This window comes from Erinaceus europaeus, chromosome 14 (assembly GCF_950295315.1).
Source record: "Erinaceus europaeus chromosome 14, mEriEur2.1, whole genome shotgun sequence".
Lineage (NCBI taxonomy): Eukaryota > Metazoa > Chordata > Mammalia > Eulipotyphla > Erinaceidae > Erinaceus > Erinaceus europaeus.
The window spans coordinates 19130718-19147972 of NC_080175.1; positions in this window are offsets into that span (position 1 = coordinate 19130718).

Genomic DNA, 17255 nt, shown 5'->3' on the forward strand with positions numbered 1-17255 from the left:
ACTGTTAAGAAACCTGTAATTTCTGTCATATTTCAACAATAATTACCTCCATTGCTTTTCTATTTAACTCATGTCCATTTTGCTAATAAACGGACTCTCGGATTTTGGGACTTGAGGACTCAGATTCTAGATTCACGCTGAGTCCCCTGGTGTCTTTTACTTCGTGTCACCCCTGTTGTGAGCGAGAAAGAACCAGCCCGTTACCTTCCCCTGGAGGCCACCCTGCCAGAGAAGGAGAGAGACACCCCGAAATAAATGTATTCTAGACACCTTGAGCATGCAGTCTTGATTCCAACAACTTGTGATACTTTATGTATTCATTGCAGATGTGAGCACATCTGTTTGTTGAACTGTTAGTTAACTTGACAAAGTCATGAATTATATTTGTGTTTACTTGTTCTTGCATGGAGATATCAGGTGCTCTAATGAAGATAGATAAATGCATTATTAAAGTAAATGCTGATTTTGCACAAGCACCTTCAACTGTGTTTCTGGTTTTTATGGCTATTGATAGTGATACAGAAAATGCTGGAAGCTGACTCAGAATAGCCAGGGCTGAATCCAACTTGAATTTCTATGTTCTCCTAAGAGGAAAAGCAAGGTATTAGAATAACAGAGAACTTTCCAAACTCCATTCCACTACAATTATAAGGACAATTTGTTTAATATTTCTCTGTTCTGTAGAGAATCACTTCCCATAACTCATCCTTTCTGATATCTATATTTTTTATCATATTTATGCAGAAGACAGTTAAGAACTGAAATTTTTTCTAAGATATTCCTATAAAGAACTAGAATCATCCTTCTATATTTGTCTAGATGTTAGTTATTTTTGGTGTTTTGTTCCTTTTCTGATCTTTAAAATATTCCCTATTTTGGAAGTATGTCTATTCCTTATTTTAATAGTGGTATGGTACTGCACTCTTTTATTATGCCCCAATAGATGTTTTCCTAATACCTGGTGAAGAAAATCTGACCTGAACTTTCATACAAAAAGATGTTAATGTAGCTTCAGGAAATACTTTAATAGGAGGTTTAAGGTTCTGAGTTTGATTCCTGGCACACATACCCAAGCTGAGTGGTACATTAGTCACCTGACTTTCTCAGAAAAATAAAAATAAATGAATAAATATTTTTTAAATGATAGTACTGAATCCTTTTTTAAGTTTTGTAATTTAAATGGTATCACACTACTCAAAACCTTCTGACCTTGATTTTTTAGTTTAATAAGCAGTGACAACTGATAATTTTATATTACTCCTTTTTGGCTTCACAAAATGTCCATCAGGTTAAAGCATTCAATAGTCCTAGAACAATAGTCTGTTTTCTGATGATTTTCCATTGTCATTTTTGTCTTTTTTGGGTGCACAATATAATTTTTTCTACCCTTTAAACTTTCAGCCACCTCATCTTGTGCATCAGTTTCCCCTCTAGTTCTTTCATTTTTCACTTGGAGAAACAGCATATATATGGATTCAAACTGCCTCATTGAAACACCAGTATTACCGCTTAACTGTTGAGATAATTTGGGAAAGTTATATAGCTGAAGTTGCCACATTTAGTATATAAAGATGATATTTTGCCTACATAGAAGGCTGAGGTAAGGGAGTCAGGCAGTAGCGCAGCAGGTTAAGCCCAGTGGCGCAAAGTGCAAGGACCAGCTTAAGAATCAAGCCTTGGGCTCCCCACCTGCAGGAGAGTAGCTTCACAAGCAGTGAAGCAGGTCTGCAGATGTCTGTCTTTCCCTCTCCCTCTCTGTCTTCCCCTCCTCCATTTATCTCTGTCCTATCCAACAACGACGACATCAATAACAACAACAATAATAACTACAACAATAAAACAACAAGGGCAACAAAAGGGAATAAATAAATATAAAAAGAGAAAGAAAAAAAGAAGGTTGAGGTGAGCATTAAACGAGCTAATTCATGTAACATGTTTTGAATACATATTCTATAATACAGCTTCAGTAAAAGATCTATTATCTTATACCCTATTATAAAATATTACCCACTTGCAAAGATTTCCCCCTGCAGGTTGGGACTGGTGCTTGAACCCAAGTATTTGTGCACTATAACATGTGTGCTCAATCAGTTGTGCCACCACCAGCCTCTTGTCATTTTGAAAAGGACCAAGACATTTTGAAAATACTAAATAAGGAGTATTAATAACCAGTATTTATTTTTCATTCTATAAAATGACAAATACTTTGCTTAGCTTTCATCTTCATAATGCTAAACAGTTTTATGGTCTTGCAGTATGCATTTATTGAATCTATGCTTGTGCCAGAAATTTTTAAGACTTTGAAACTTCAGCAATGAGGTCATCACACAAATGGTTATAATTTTACAAAACATGTATTACACAGATGAAAGACAGTTTTATTTATTTATTTATTTAAGAAAGGAGACATTAACAAAACCATAGAATAAGAGGGGCACAATTCCGCACAATTCCCATAACCCGATCTCCACATCCCACCCCCTCCCCTGATAGCCTTCCCATTCTCTATCTCTCTGGGAGTATGGATCCAGGGTTGTGGGTTGCAGAGGGTGGAAGGTCTGGTTTCTGTAATTGCTTCCCCGCTGAACATGGGTGTTGACTGGTCGATCCATACTCCCAGTCTGGAAAGACAGTTTTTTATTAATAAAAATATATTGCAGATCAATACCTTGGGTCCACCTGCATATTAGTTGTAAGGCTCAGGCAAAAACTAGTAAAATCATGGGCCCTTTGGAATATACCTAAAATAGACCTACTTGCTTTTTCCAAAATGGAGACTTCAAATCACATCTGCAATCTTCTTGCCTTTAAGTTAAAACAAACTTTCATAAATATAGTGGTGCAGAAGGCACAGTGGAAAAGGCATTGGACTCTCGATCATGAAGTTTTGAGTTCAATCCCTGGCAACACATGTACCAGAGTGAAGTCTGGTTCTTTCTCTCTCTATTTCTCTCCTATCGTTCTTCATGAGTAAATAAATGAATTTTTAAAAATAATAAAGAAAATTTCCTTTTTCTCTTTCCTAATATCCAGTTACCGATGCCCACATTCCCCAATTCATAAAGCTTTCTTATATGACTCTGGGTTAACACTGTATATATCAAAGATTGTAGAGTGTTCATGTTAGCAATAAGAGGTTTAAAAGAGGAGTGAGCTGGTACCTCCCTACCACTACTCACAGAATGAAGCTGTTCTTTGTATCCACTTCGCTTCCTTAGTGTGCAGAGATTCCACAAAGCTGATTACTAGGACCAAGTTTCTTTTATTTCAAAAGATATTTTCCCCCACTGTGATTAAAGCCTAGAACTCCAACTTCACCAGGAAACAATCGCAGTTCCTTGATAGTACTGCCAGGCATTTATTTTGACTCTTCACTCTGTTCTGTAATATTTTGTGTAGTTGCCTCCCTGAAGCTGTTTATTCTATAAGTACATGCTGAAAGTCTAGATCAAATAGTGGCAGGCCTGTCAAAAGCTACTAGCTAATTCATTGCTTTTCTGTGCTTGAATGGCTTTTACTGATGGCTTCAGCTGTAGATGGTCCAAGTATGCCATTCACTACATTTGGGGAAAATGCATATTCAGCTTAACAAATAACTGGGAAAGCAATATGTTTATCTGTATTTTACAAAAAAACTAAGGAACATGCATTTCAAACCTGAATATCTTACTTGCAAGGATGTTAGCTGGGATGCATGCATCTTAAGCACTCCTAAGAGTGCTTCCTGAAGAATTGGTGCTACTGTATCCCATTCTTGTCCTCCTCAGTTACTCTGTGAGTTGTGGATCCTCCATTTCAATTTGCAGAAGTGTCACAAAGTTACTACGGCACAAGTGCAGTCAAATCAGGGTACTGCAATGGATTGCTGTCATGAGGCAATAACACCAGTGTGGTCTTCCATAGGTCATGTCATCACATCAGGATTTCTCCTTGGTGAGATAATGCCTACTCTCGTTATCCTTCAAGTTGCTGTGATTCTTAAGGAAGATGATATCTGAAAACACAGATTTATTTAAAGTATTATATGAATTATGGCAATTTGGTTTGATGACTTTTTTTTTCCATTGCTGAAGTGCTGTATGTGTGTGTTTCTATGCCTACCTTTTTCTTAGGCTCTTTTATTCTCTTTACACATAATTTCAGATAGAGAAGAGTAAGAATGAGTGTTCAGTGGAGTGTGCTCCCATGTTGTTTAATCTCAGGTGTTGTGCATTGAAAGGCAAGTGTCACATCACGTGAGTCATCTCCTGATCTCATGATTACAACTATTTGACTTTTAAATTCAATATATATCTTTAAATTCATGGCCTCATAATTTACTAGGAATATCATTTTTTATCGATGAATTAGGCAGATAATGGTTTACAATACAGTTATTGACACATAGGTACAATCTCTCATATCCCCATTATAGATGTCTGCAAAACCCTCTCTCCCTCTCCTTTTCCATCGTTATACACCAGGGGAAAAAAATGTCATATATATTGCAGTTTGGGGGACTTATCTCAGAGCTTTGTGTATGTATGCATGATACCGTAGAGCACCCTTCCAGGCCAATCATTTTTTTAATTTCTTACCTTGATAGGATACTACTCCAGCATACATGAGGCTTCCCAGTACCATCTATGTTTCACCCAAATAGTGTTAACGTTAAAGTTTAAATGCAAAGCCTCATAGAGGGTAAGATGTATGTTCCACAGAGTGAGCTGCCTTCTGACTCTTCCCTCCCATTTAAATGTTTTAGAATCAGCTCCCAGAGAAATTGGTTCATTCATCAGATTCATGATCTTTAATAAAAATTAAAACTGACAAAAATGCTTCCCAGAACATTTACATAACAGTATGTCCTAGAAATATAAAACACACACCCCCACCCAGTTTCCAGACAGAAAAACTAAACCCAAGATAATTCATGATTAATGAAGATGATGAGACTCAGGGTAAGCCATTGAAATTATTCCACTTTGGCAAATTAATTACTTTGAATGAAAATTACTTGGAAAACAGCCAAAGTAAAAACAAAATAAAACAAAACAAACAAATAAACAAAAGACTTTTAAAACTCCTTTTTCCTGGAAACCAAGAGATAAATTCCCCAAGTGGAAAAAGAGTCCTCTTGGGACCGGGCAATGGAGTACCTGGTTAGGGGCACAAACTATTTTAGTGGTGGAGTGTCATATGACTCTATCATATTTGGTAATGAACAATTGTGATTTTCTTTATGCAAATCTCTTTGCTACCTTCCACAATGATAACAGGTTTTTTAATATCTTTGTTTTCATTGTATGTTATCTTTTTCAGTGCCAGTTATTCAGAGTAAAATCTTTCAAAAATAAATCTTCCTTTCTGCTCTGTTCCAGATGGCTTTTATAATTGGTTTGTTACTTTTGCAGATGCTATAGAGAAATCTAGCAAATAAGTCAACAATGGATTAAAACAGCTAGTGAAAGTGGTCTTTTCCTGCTGATTTTCTGTTTGGAAACAAATATAACTGTATTTGTTGAGGAACTGTCTTCTGCACAGGCAGCATTTATAAAGTCTTCAGAATTCCCAATTTTTATCATTTGGTGTGAGACAGTGGCCTTGTCGCTCCTTGGGAGAATGAATCCCTGCAGACAAAGTTAGTGAAAACAAGTCACATTCCCCATGAAATGTGTACCTTTCTGAGAAGGTTGTACAATTGTAAATATTTACATTCTTAAAGTTCATAGTATAGTTTTCAGGTGTTTAGTTACAATTTCGGAAAGAATGAAGGTTTTGTTTAATTTCTATTACTGGAATCCCAACTGAGTATTATTATCTGATAGATATTCTACCTGATACAATTCATTTACTTAAGACCAAATTGGTCTTATAGTAGTTACTGAAATTTTCATGGAAAAAATATGCTTGTGGTTGTCAATTTTATTATTATTATCTGACTTAAAACAGAACGCAGCTTTTACATTCTCAAACTTTAGGGGCAGAAATGGGAAAAGTCAGCTTTTATCAAACGATCTTCCCTTTAGCATCCATGACAAGTTACAGCTAGTCTCTACTGGAAAATGTATAGTGATAAATTGCTTTATTTCATTCAATAATAATTCTGAGTTACGCAGACTTTCTCTCCCTCTCTTTTTTATGGTTCTGTGGTATTGTGATTCTTTGACCTTGTTGCTGTGAGCCAACTTCTTTTAGAGAAACAGACAGAGAAAATGGGGATGACCACAGCACCAAAGTTCCCTCTAGTGAGTAGTACTCCCATATGGTGAGCTGGGGGCTTGAATCTGAGTCACATATGTGGCAAGGCCATGTCTGAAAATGCAAAGTAGAATTTGAACTGGATTTAGTGTATTATACCAGAGCAAAAGACTCCAATGAAGGGAGGCAGGGGAACAATTCAGAGAGGGGAGGCCTGGGGCCCTGGAGAATGATGGTAGAAAAGCACTTAAACTTAGGGGTAAAAGTGTTTTGCAGACATCTTTCATAGAGAGATGAGAAATTGTACCCATATCACAACAACTGTACTACAAAATTTTAACCCCCCAATAAAATGGAAAAAGTAAAAAAAAAAAAAATCAAAGAAATACATTTAAAAAGATGAAGGTTCTAATTTTGGTAGTTTCTTTTTTTTTTTGTTTTATTTTTTACTATATAAACTATTATTGTACAGTGCTCTCTCTGGGCTTTTCCCCCTTCTTCCATATGTAGTTTCTAGCAATTCCAATTTAGGATTCTTTTCCTATTTGTTAGTTCTATATCTTGTCTTGGTTTCAAGGTAAGTGGAACCCTGGAGTCTTCTTATCTGTTATTGCAGTCAATAAGCATAAGGTTAGAGGACATTGTCTTAATTTCATAGCACACTAGTTATACAACAGGGAATCAAATTTGGCAGTTTATTCTCCCTTCTGATAAATTTAAATTTTCACTGAGCTGCTCTCTGATGTAATGACACTGATTGCCTGTTTAAATGTATGAATGACTGGGGAGTAATCATGCTTTGCAAGAAACAACCACAATTGAAGGCTGCTCAGCAGGGAAATGAGATCTTATGTGAATGTTAATTTTCAACACACTTGCAATTTGTATGTTATAGAATAAAACATCAACACTAGGAAACATTTTATTTTCTATCAGCTACTGATTTTAGTATACTTCTGCATTTACAAAAAGTTTGTCAAAGATATTTCAGACTTCTCATTCCATGTCCAATATCTTTAATTACTAACTTTTTGTCTTACTATGGTTATTTGGCATAATTAATATGTCAACATTTTTAATGTTTTTAATCAAGTCATTCTAAGTCCTTTTTTTTAAGAATTATTTAGCTTTTACTTTTAATTATTCATTTTTGCATATTCTGGCCTTGCAGATACATGGTTTCACTCCTCTGGTTACAGTTAGAAAGATGGAGAGAAAGAGAGAGAGAGAGAGAGAAATCATAATGCCAGAATTTCCTCCAATTATATAGCACCAGCCATGTGGTACAAAGTTTAAATATGGCTTGTTTGACTCACCTGGAGAACTATACCACCATCTTCCCCTTAGATTGCATTATGTATTTATATATTTTTTCTTTGCTTTTTTATAGGTGATTAATAATGGGTTACAAGATTGTAAGGTTCCATATCACACCCACCACAAAAGTTCTGTCTTCCTCACCCTCCCACCTTCCAAAGATAACCACCACAGTTCTCACAAAATCTCAGAAACAATTTGTTTGCTCTTTTTTTCTTTTGTTTTGTTTTCTTCAAGTTCATGTGCATCAGTTCTATGAAATCTAATGCATGAGAGAACCTAATACTTGTCTCTCAGTGCTACTTACGTCAATAAGCATAATCACCTCCAATTCCAACCATTTTGTCACAAAGGACACAATATCATCTTTTTTTTATTGGTTGCAAAGGTTTTTATATTTTGTAGGTGTTTTGTCAAATGCTGTGATCATCACAGTGTAGAATCAGAGCTTAAAAATCAGACATCTTTTTCTTACATGATTGTAGTGTTTCTATATTGATATTTAGTAGTTTATCTCCCCATACAATTTTGTTTTTCCTTGGTTTTTTTTCTTCAGAGTTCCCCATGTTTATCTGAATTCATATTCCCTGTTGACTATGTTTTTTTTAAGTAAAATGATAAATTAAAATGAGTTTTGGGGCATGTAGACTTTAGGATTCCACTATAAGTTTATCTCTGGAGAGTATACTTCATTAGTATTGTGACTATTATTTGTGTACAAAATAATAATCAAGATTTTTCTGTCCCCTGACTCAGCCAAGGAGAAATATATTGTGGATCCTCATTGCCAGTGATCTGATGTTTCTCATGGAAAATCCTGCAAATATGTATAGACATATTCTTCAGGTAGCAGGTACAATATGTTATTCAACCTCCTTTCAGAGAATGAAACAGTCCTTATCACTGTTAGTCTACATTGACTTCAAGGTCCTATAGGGACTTACAAAGGGATCTGTTATGTAGTTCCTGATGGAGATGACCAGGGACTGTGAAGAGAAGGACCTTTTAGAGGTCTAGGTCCATCATGTCTGTGTGAGAATCCCAGGACTCCCTGACTAGGGCCCCAGATGATGGGGTGGCTGGTAGTGACTAAAGGGCGATAATTAAAGTATGCCAGTCTTTTGCCCTTATATATGTTTTTATTCTTATAGTGTGTATTTTCTTCAATAAAATTATATCATTCATATATCTGGTTAGCTTTAGCTGTAAGTAAAAGTTTTCTACTCTGGTAGTCAGCACATTTGACATATTGAAGTACTTTTTGTGTCCTATATTTAGCCTTTAAAAATCTCTGCTGTAGAAACATCCAGAGGCAGTGCTACGGAGCAGCAGCTGCGGCGTTTCTCTCCTCTCCCGGGTCAACTAGGAATACCAAAGAAGACCACCTGAGACTGCAACAAGAGGGACTAGAAAAATGTGAGGAACCCAACTAATCACTGGTGAGTGCAACCAGGTGTGGCTCTCAGACAGAGAGGAGCCTAGGGAGATATTTAAGTTGCTGGTAATAGTCAGGCGGTTTAACAGTAGAGACACAACCTCCAGTCTGTTTCACCAACAAAAAGACAACTGAAGAGAGGAGAGGACTCCCATAAGACTTACCAAATGCAACTGTGAGTCTCCATTGCTACTGCCCTCAGAATATGGAGCAGCTGCAGAAAGGGCCTGTGCTGACATCAGGGGACAGAGAACTAACCAGGAAACTCAGAAGAAGATTTATAACTCAGTGGCCTAGGAGTGGCATGTGAGAGACTCTTTGCATAACCACTAGGTTAACTCTGCCCCACCCTGCTTTATCTCTTGGTCAGGAGTCAGGGATTAAGCTAAGAAGCCTACTTATAGTTTAAAGGCCCGCAGGATCCCATAGCCTATAGGGAAGAAAAAGAACAAAAAAAGCTTTTAAGCCACTGAGCTTGAACTCAGGGATTAAAATAAAATTGAAACAACTGAAAATTTCCACAACTGTGAACCCTTTAAGTACCTTACTTAGATACAAGTCAATCCTGGCAAGAATGATCAGTAATTTGAAAAGTACTGAGAGAGGGACCTCACAACATACTATATAAAATGGTTAAACCAACAAGAAGAAATAATGGAGAAATGACCCAGGACAAGAGTTCAGCTAAAAGCCCCCCAAAGGGTGAAGCACAAAATCATGAGGTCAACATCCAAACACTACTTAAGGAGATAATCAAAGGAGTAAGTAAAGGGTTCGAAAGAATTGTCATCAGAAATACAGCAACAACAAATGAGACTGGAAGAAAACACTAGTACTATCCAGGTTATTGGAGAGCTGAAAGCTGAAATAGCTGAGCTAAGAACACAAATAGCTGAACAAGCTTCTTCTTCTAGCGTTTGCCCTTCTTCCATAGCCAGTCAACAGGTCAGGTTGAAAGCTGTCAGGAGCTGCTTGTTGCTGGCTTTGAAAGTGACTGGGATCCATGTGGATTCAGTCGGCTAGGAAGGATCGTCAGTTTCCCCAATGAATGGGTACTCACGGGATGCACCACGAGAAGGTCGATCCAATGCATCCCGCTGAACAAGCTAAAACAGTATCAGAAGAGGGTAACAAAATAGATGAACTCCAGAAAACAGTAGAGGGGAGAGAGAATAGAATAAATGAAGCTGAAGACAGAATTATCAAGATTGAAGACAAATTAGAGAAAACTAAAAAAAAAGAAGGGGTCTCAAAAAGAGATTAAGAGATACTGAAAACAACAGAGATATATATGGGGTGACTTCAAAAGAAATAATTTATATGTTATTGCCTTACCAAAGGAAGAGAGGAAGGAGAAGAAAGTATTCTTAAGGACATAATAGATGAGAACTTCTCTAGTCCATACAACATCAAAGACATAAAGGTTCAAGAAGCCCAGAGGGTCCCACCCAAACATAATCAACCCAGACATAAAGACACAAAGACACATCATATTGATAATGGAAAGAAATAAGGATAAAGAAAGGATCCTGAAGGCTGCAAGATTAAAACAAAGAGTCACCTACAGAGGAAACCTAATAAGATTAGCAGCAGACATCTCCACACAAACACTATAGGCTAGAAGAGAATGGCAAGATATCTATCGAGTGCTCAATGAAAAAGGCTTTCAACCAAGACTACTGTATGCTACTAGACTGTCATTCAGAATACATGGAGCCATAAAAACCTTCTCAGAGAAGCAACAGTTGAAAGAATCAACTATCACCAAGCCTGCCTGTTGGATAGTATGCCAGCTCCCCCGGCTTCTGCTTAACCAAGCACCGGTATGCCTATGTAGGGATTGGTTTGATCCCATTCAAAGCAGTCTATTTACATAAATCACTTTTACATTTACATAAAGCACCACACTCCCTCCAGGGCATTAGTGGTTTAGTGGTAAAATTCTCACCTGCTCCGCCCCCTCTCCTTGTCACACCCTGATCCTCTCCTTGTCACACCCTGATCTTCCACCAGTCACTTTTCACTCCAACCTCTCTATGTCACATCCTGTTTCCACCCTACTTAGAGAGTATAAAAACAGCTGCTCTTCTGATTAAACACACTTGGAAATTGCTTTCTGGCTCCGAGAGTTCCAGAGTGTATCTCCTGTGAAGTTAGTGTGGCACGAGTTCCTGATCCCTCTCCCACGCAGCAGCCTAGATCAGCTCCAGTTGAGTTCTCTCCAACCCAGAGAGCACTAGCTCGGGAAGAAGCACCCTCAGGCTATCCCGGCATTTGGCGCCCAGAACAGGGACACATAAGCAGCAGATTTACAAGAAGACATCCTAGATAAGTACACACCTTTTGGGTATCTGTAATATGGTGTTAAGGCACTATGATTTTTTTTCTTTCTTATTGTTTTCCTGAGATCTCTCCACCATGGAAAATCTTTTCCAAATTCTGCATTCTTTTTCCAGTATACAATTTTTATATATCTGGAACATTTTTCTTGGGGCTGCACCTTATATCCTGTTGATCATAGCAGCTTTTAAGGGATATATAGGGCAACCTCTCAAAAGGCTTAAGGACCTAGAGGCTGAGGTCCAAGAGATAAAGGAAGTGATCATAGAATTTAACCAGCACCTTAAAAACAAGAAGAAGCAAAGGCCTGTCGTAATCCTGACCCACCCTAATTCCTCTGAAACTTGCCCTGAAGCCCCTATTTTGGCAGACACGTGTCTGAATTCTCCTTTGGACTCCACAGCCACTTCTTCAGCCACCCCCATTTTGGCAGACACGTGTCCAGAACCTCCTGCTGCCTCCACGGCTGCTTCTTCACCCACCCCCATTTTGACAGACACATGTCCGAATTTTCCTGTAGCCTCCAAAACCACTTCTTCGGCCACTTTTCCAGAAGCTTCCACTTCGGTGACTCCTCCTACCGCTACACACTTTTCAGAGCAAGTCCACACATTTCCGGTCAATGTCACCCCCAATAGACAAAAACCTCAGGCCTGGTATTCGTATTCTGCCACAGACCTGAAGGAACTATGCCAGGATATCAAGGATGACGGTATTCATGCCCCATGGACCAGGTCCATTTTACAAGGCCTGCTTCAGAGCCTTAATACCCCCCAAGATTGGAGGGATGTAACTTGCGCTACACTCCCAGGCCCCCTCTTCCTGCAATGGGAGGCATTTTTTCGCGACTCATGTTTACAGCAATTGCGGAAAAATATTCAAAATCATCCAGAGGGGAATTTTGATGCATTGTTTGGAACAGGCCAATTAGAAACAGGGATTCAACAGGTGGAAGCCAAGTTTCCACCTGGGTATTTTGATCAGGTACGCCTGTGTGCATTAAAAGCATGGGAGCGATTAACACCACCCATGGGAGCGGCCTCAGCCCCCATTCTCCCCCTTCAACAAGAACCTGATGAATCCCTCGCTAAATTCATTGCCAGGGTCCAGTCAAGTTTGGAAAGGAAGATTTAAAATCCTGACGCTCATTTTCTCCTCCTGCAATCCATAGTCTGGGATGGAATGCTTCCACATTTTCGACAGGCCTGTATCACTCTTAAAAATGAACACCCAGATACTTGGATTATAGCTACACAGGATCTCAGATCAAGCTCTTTTCAAGGACCTATGTTACAGGCCTATGCAGCTACCTTACATAAGCAAAAAGGGGCTTGCTTTCAGTGTGGTCACCAAGGGCATTGGCATAACCAATCTCCAGAAAATAGACCGTGACCCCGCCTCCAGTCAGAGCAACCCTGCCTCCAGACAGGGAACCAGAGACCATGAATGCCTTGTCCCAGATGCCAGAAAGGATTTCACTGGAGGAGAGATTGTTGGTCAAGGTTCCATAGGAATGCCATGCCTTTGCCAAATGTAAACAGGGATTTAAACTAGGTGTGGGGCTTCCCTTAGCCCCGCCCCCAAGAGGGAAGGAAGCAGGTCGCCCACTTGGTGCTGTGCCCTTCTTATAAGCTTATAAGCCATATGCTCCCCTGTTTTGCTGTAATGGGCTTACCTCTTCAACTTAAAATGGATAATGGACATGCTTTTACCAGCAAACAATTTAAAGATTTTTGTTCCCTCTGGAACATTACTCATACTACAGGCATTCCGTATAATCCACAGGGACAAGGCATTGTTGAGAGGGCCCATCACACTCTTAAGGCTCAATTAAATAAAGAAAAAGGGGAAATGTACCCCCCCAATATCCAGCTGACAAAAGCCTTAACTACATTAAATCTCTTTAATATTTACAAAAACTCAGACCAACCTCCTATTATTCTTCATTGGCAAACACTACCCACCCTCCCAGCTATTAAAATCAAATGGAAAGACTCACTTGATAAAATTTGGAAAGGACCTGACCCCCTGTTGACTATGGGGAGGGGTTTCGCATGCATTTTTCCACAAAATTACTCCAAGCCTGTTTGGGTTCCTGCCCGCCATATCCGGCAATACCCACATGATGGCGCTGATATCCCTGAAGAACAAGAAACACTGCAAGAAGACTGGCTGCAAGAGGACTGGCTGCAGGATGCACCCCAGGATCCATAATACAGCATGGCAGAATCTAAAAAAAATCTGATTCACAGAACTCTTCCTTCTCCCCCCCCCCAAATGTCTTATGCTATGACTGGCCAGTTGTGTTTTGTGAGTGAGTGAGTGAGTGAGTTTAAAAAAAAAATTGAGTGAGTTGAGTGACCAAATTTTTTTGTACGACCCATTGTGCTCAGAGTACTCTGAAAGTTAACTGACTTTAGATAAAATGGCTGGACACAGCCATGGTTTCTGAAGACGTCCAGAAACAGTCCAAAAATTGTTTATTCCTCTTTTTGATTTCTTTTTTAAGTCTTGATATAAATATAAAATGTTTAGTCTTAAACTGTGTGAGTAAAGATAGTTCAACTATGACAGTAGATCTAAATTCACAATTGAAATGATATGTCTTAGTTACAAGTTTTTCTCCTCCTGTGTGTTATAAACTATATGTTTAATATGCGTGTTTCAAGTTTGGTAAACATTAACTTAATGGTTAAAGTGTAACTTTGAAGATACATTCTTACCAGTAGAGGTAAAATCAATTCATTAAAGTAACTGAGTGTTTAAGATAAAACTCTAAAAATTCAATGTGACAATTCATCATCTCCTAAGTTAAAATACAAATTCTCTATACAGGACATTTTTGGAGGGCCCCCAAAAATGTCCTGTAAGCTATCTTGTGGAAATTAATCCACAACAAATTTGGCATTGTAAATGTACAAAAAAAAAAGTCACTAAAATGTGTTAACTCTAGTAACCTGAGTTTGCTTAAAAACCCAATGTAAAAATAGTTAAGAATCAATATATGTGACTTAAATTCAGTATGAAAATTTTGCTATATAGAGACTGCTACATGAGGTCACATAAGATGACCTTTACACAAAATTATAAAGATACCTAAACCAATTTATAATCATTGAGTTATCAATTGTAGTAAACTTCTAATTTGTTACAAAGTTTTTTCATAAGTAATTGACTGCAGCTATGACAAGCCTTCGCATAAAGAAGCATCTGCTCATATAGAATCCCCAGAAATCCATCTTGGACCCATGACCTCTGACATCACCCACAATTACAGCCATCCCCCTAAACCCACAATGTGACCTGACATGATCTGGAGAACCTGATTCACAGACTCGAAAGGACAAGACTTTCCTAATGCCTTTCTCTCCAACCATCGGTGTCTGCTTTTCCTGCTTCTGTTTTGCCCATCATGTTTTGGCGGTTCCAGGTCACTCTCTACAGAGAAGAAAAGTTCCAGTGGCTGTCCTCCTCCATCAAGATAGATGTGTGGCATTTATTTCCTGGCTGTTGACATTGGACTGATGCTTCTATAGAACTTGCTGGACACTCCCTTTATACTGCTGGACTTCCTGAAGAATGACTGTAGCAGTTCATAGAAATTTCTGCCAGCTAACTCGGGATTTTGCAATGCCAGATCACCCTTCCAGCCCTTCGGCTTATCAGGCCCCCACTCCTCCACCCATCAGGCTCACTCTGTCCCTTGCTACTCTTACATATCCCTCCCTGTCTTGTGCTAGTTCTTTTTGAAGACACTCACACGCTATCATTCTTCTTTCTTCCCAACAGGTCTGTTCACCCCTACACTGCTATTCCCCTGACAGAGATGAAGCCTTTTACAGACATTGACCCAGTTATATATGGCCATTAAGTAAGAGGGAGATGTTGAGGAATTGTGAGGATATGGTTGAGCTTGGAAGGGATTGAGCCTGAGGGGTGTGTCAATCCTGTTAGTCTTTCTCTCTATGGAGAGGTTGAGCAAGGAGGGACAGTAGAACCCCAAAAGATGTGCCTCTTATCAGTCTCCCTGCCTCACAAAGTTCCCCGCACTCCTGATACTATGGCCATTAGTTAAAAAGAAAGGGGGAGATGTTGGATAGTATGCCAGCTCCCCCGGCTTCTGCTTAACCAAGCACCGGTATGCCTATATAGGGATTGGTTTGATCCCATTCAAAGCAGTCTATTTACATAAATCACTTTTACATTTACATAAAGCACCACACTCCCTCCAGGGCATTAGTGGTTTAGTGGTAAAATTCTCACCTGCTCCGCCCCCTCTCCTTGTCGCACCCTGATCTTCCACCAGTCACTTTTCACTCCACCCTCTCTATGTCACATCCTGTTTCCACCCTACTTGGAGAGTATAAAAACAGCTGCTCTTCTGATTAAACACACTTGGAAATTGCTTTCTGGCTCCGAGAGTTCCAGACTGTATCTCCTGCGAAGTTAGTGCGGCACGAGTTCCTGATCCCTCTCCCATGCAGCAGCCTAGATCAGCTCCAGTTGAGTTCTCTCCAACCCAGAGAGCACTAGCTCGGGAAGAAGCACCCTCAGGCTATCCCAGCACCTGCCCTGAAAGAATTACTGAAAGGTCTCCTATAAGCAGTTATCACCATAAATAGGCCATATATCGGAACACTCTAAAACTCTACAAGAATGGTGTTAAAATATCTTCAATATTTGATATCAATAAATGTCAATGACCTGAATTCACCTATTAAAATGCACAGAGGAGGAAGATGGATCATAAAACACAATGCAGCATTATGCTGTCTACAGGAAACACAGCTAACTCAACAAGACAAACACAGACTCAAAGTTAAAGGATGGAAAACTATCATACAAGCCAATGGCCAACAAAAAAGGGCAGGAACAACTATTCTCATATCTGACACAACAGACTTTTTTTTTTATCCATATGGATAAAAAAAAGTCCATGGATAAAAAAGTCCATGGATAGACTTTTAAATAAATAAAATTTTAAAAGATAGGGATGAACACTACTTAATGCTCAGTGGATCAGTCAATCAAGAGGACTTAATGATAATTAACATCTATGTACACAGTGAGAAGCCATCTAAATATATCAAACATCTACTGAAAGAGCTACAACAATACATTAACAGCAACACAGTCATAGTAGGGGACTTGAACATCCCACTCTCCACTCTCTCAACTTGACAAATCATCCAAGCAGAAAATCTATATAGACAAGAGGAAGCTAAATGAGGAGATAGATAAACCAGAACTATTGGACATTTTCAGATTCATTCATCCCAAGAAACTGGAATATAAATTTTACTCAAGTCCACATGGGTCATTCACAAGGATAGACCATATGTTAGGCCACAAAGACAGCATCAGCAAATTCAATAGCTTCAAAATCATCCCAAGCATCTTCTCAGACCACACTGGAATTAAACTATCACTTAACAATTAACAAAAGGTTAGTAATAGTCTCAAAATATGGAAACTCAACAGTACACTACTTAACAACTACTGGGTCTAAAAGAAATAAATAAAGAAATCAAAATGTTTCTAGAATTCAATGAAAATGAAGACACAAGCTACCAAAGTATTTGGGAAACAGCTAAGTCAGTACTAGGAAGGAAGTTCATAGCCATACAAGTACACATTAGGAAATAAGAAAAAGTAAAAATAAATAGCCTGATTGAACATCTTAAATTCCTAGAAGAAGAAGAACAACAGAAACCTAAAGCAACCAGAAGGACAGAAATAACTAAAGTTAGGGCAGAAATAAGTAATATTGAAAATAAGAGAACCATACAAAAGATCACTTAAAGTAAAGGTTGTTTCTTTGAAAGAGTATTATACAAAATCAACAAATATTTAGCTAGACTCACAAATCTAAAAAGGAAGAAGACCCAAATAAATCAGGTCATAAATGAAAGAGGAGATATCACAACAGACACCACAGAAATTCAGCATATCATGTGAGACTTCTATAAACAACTATAAACCA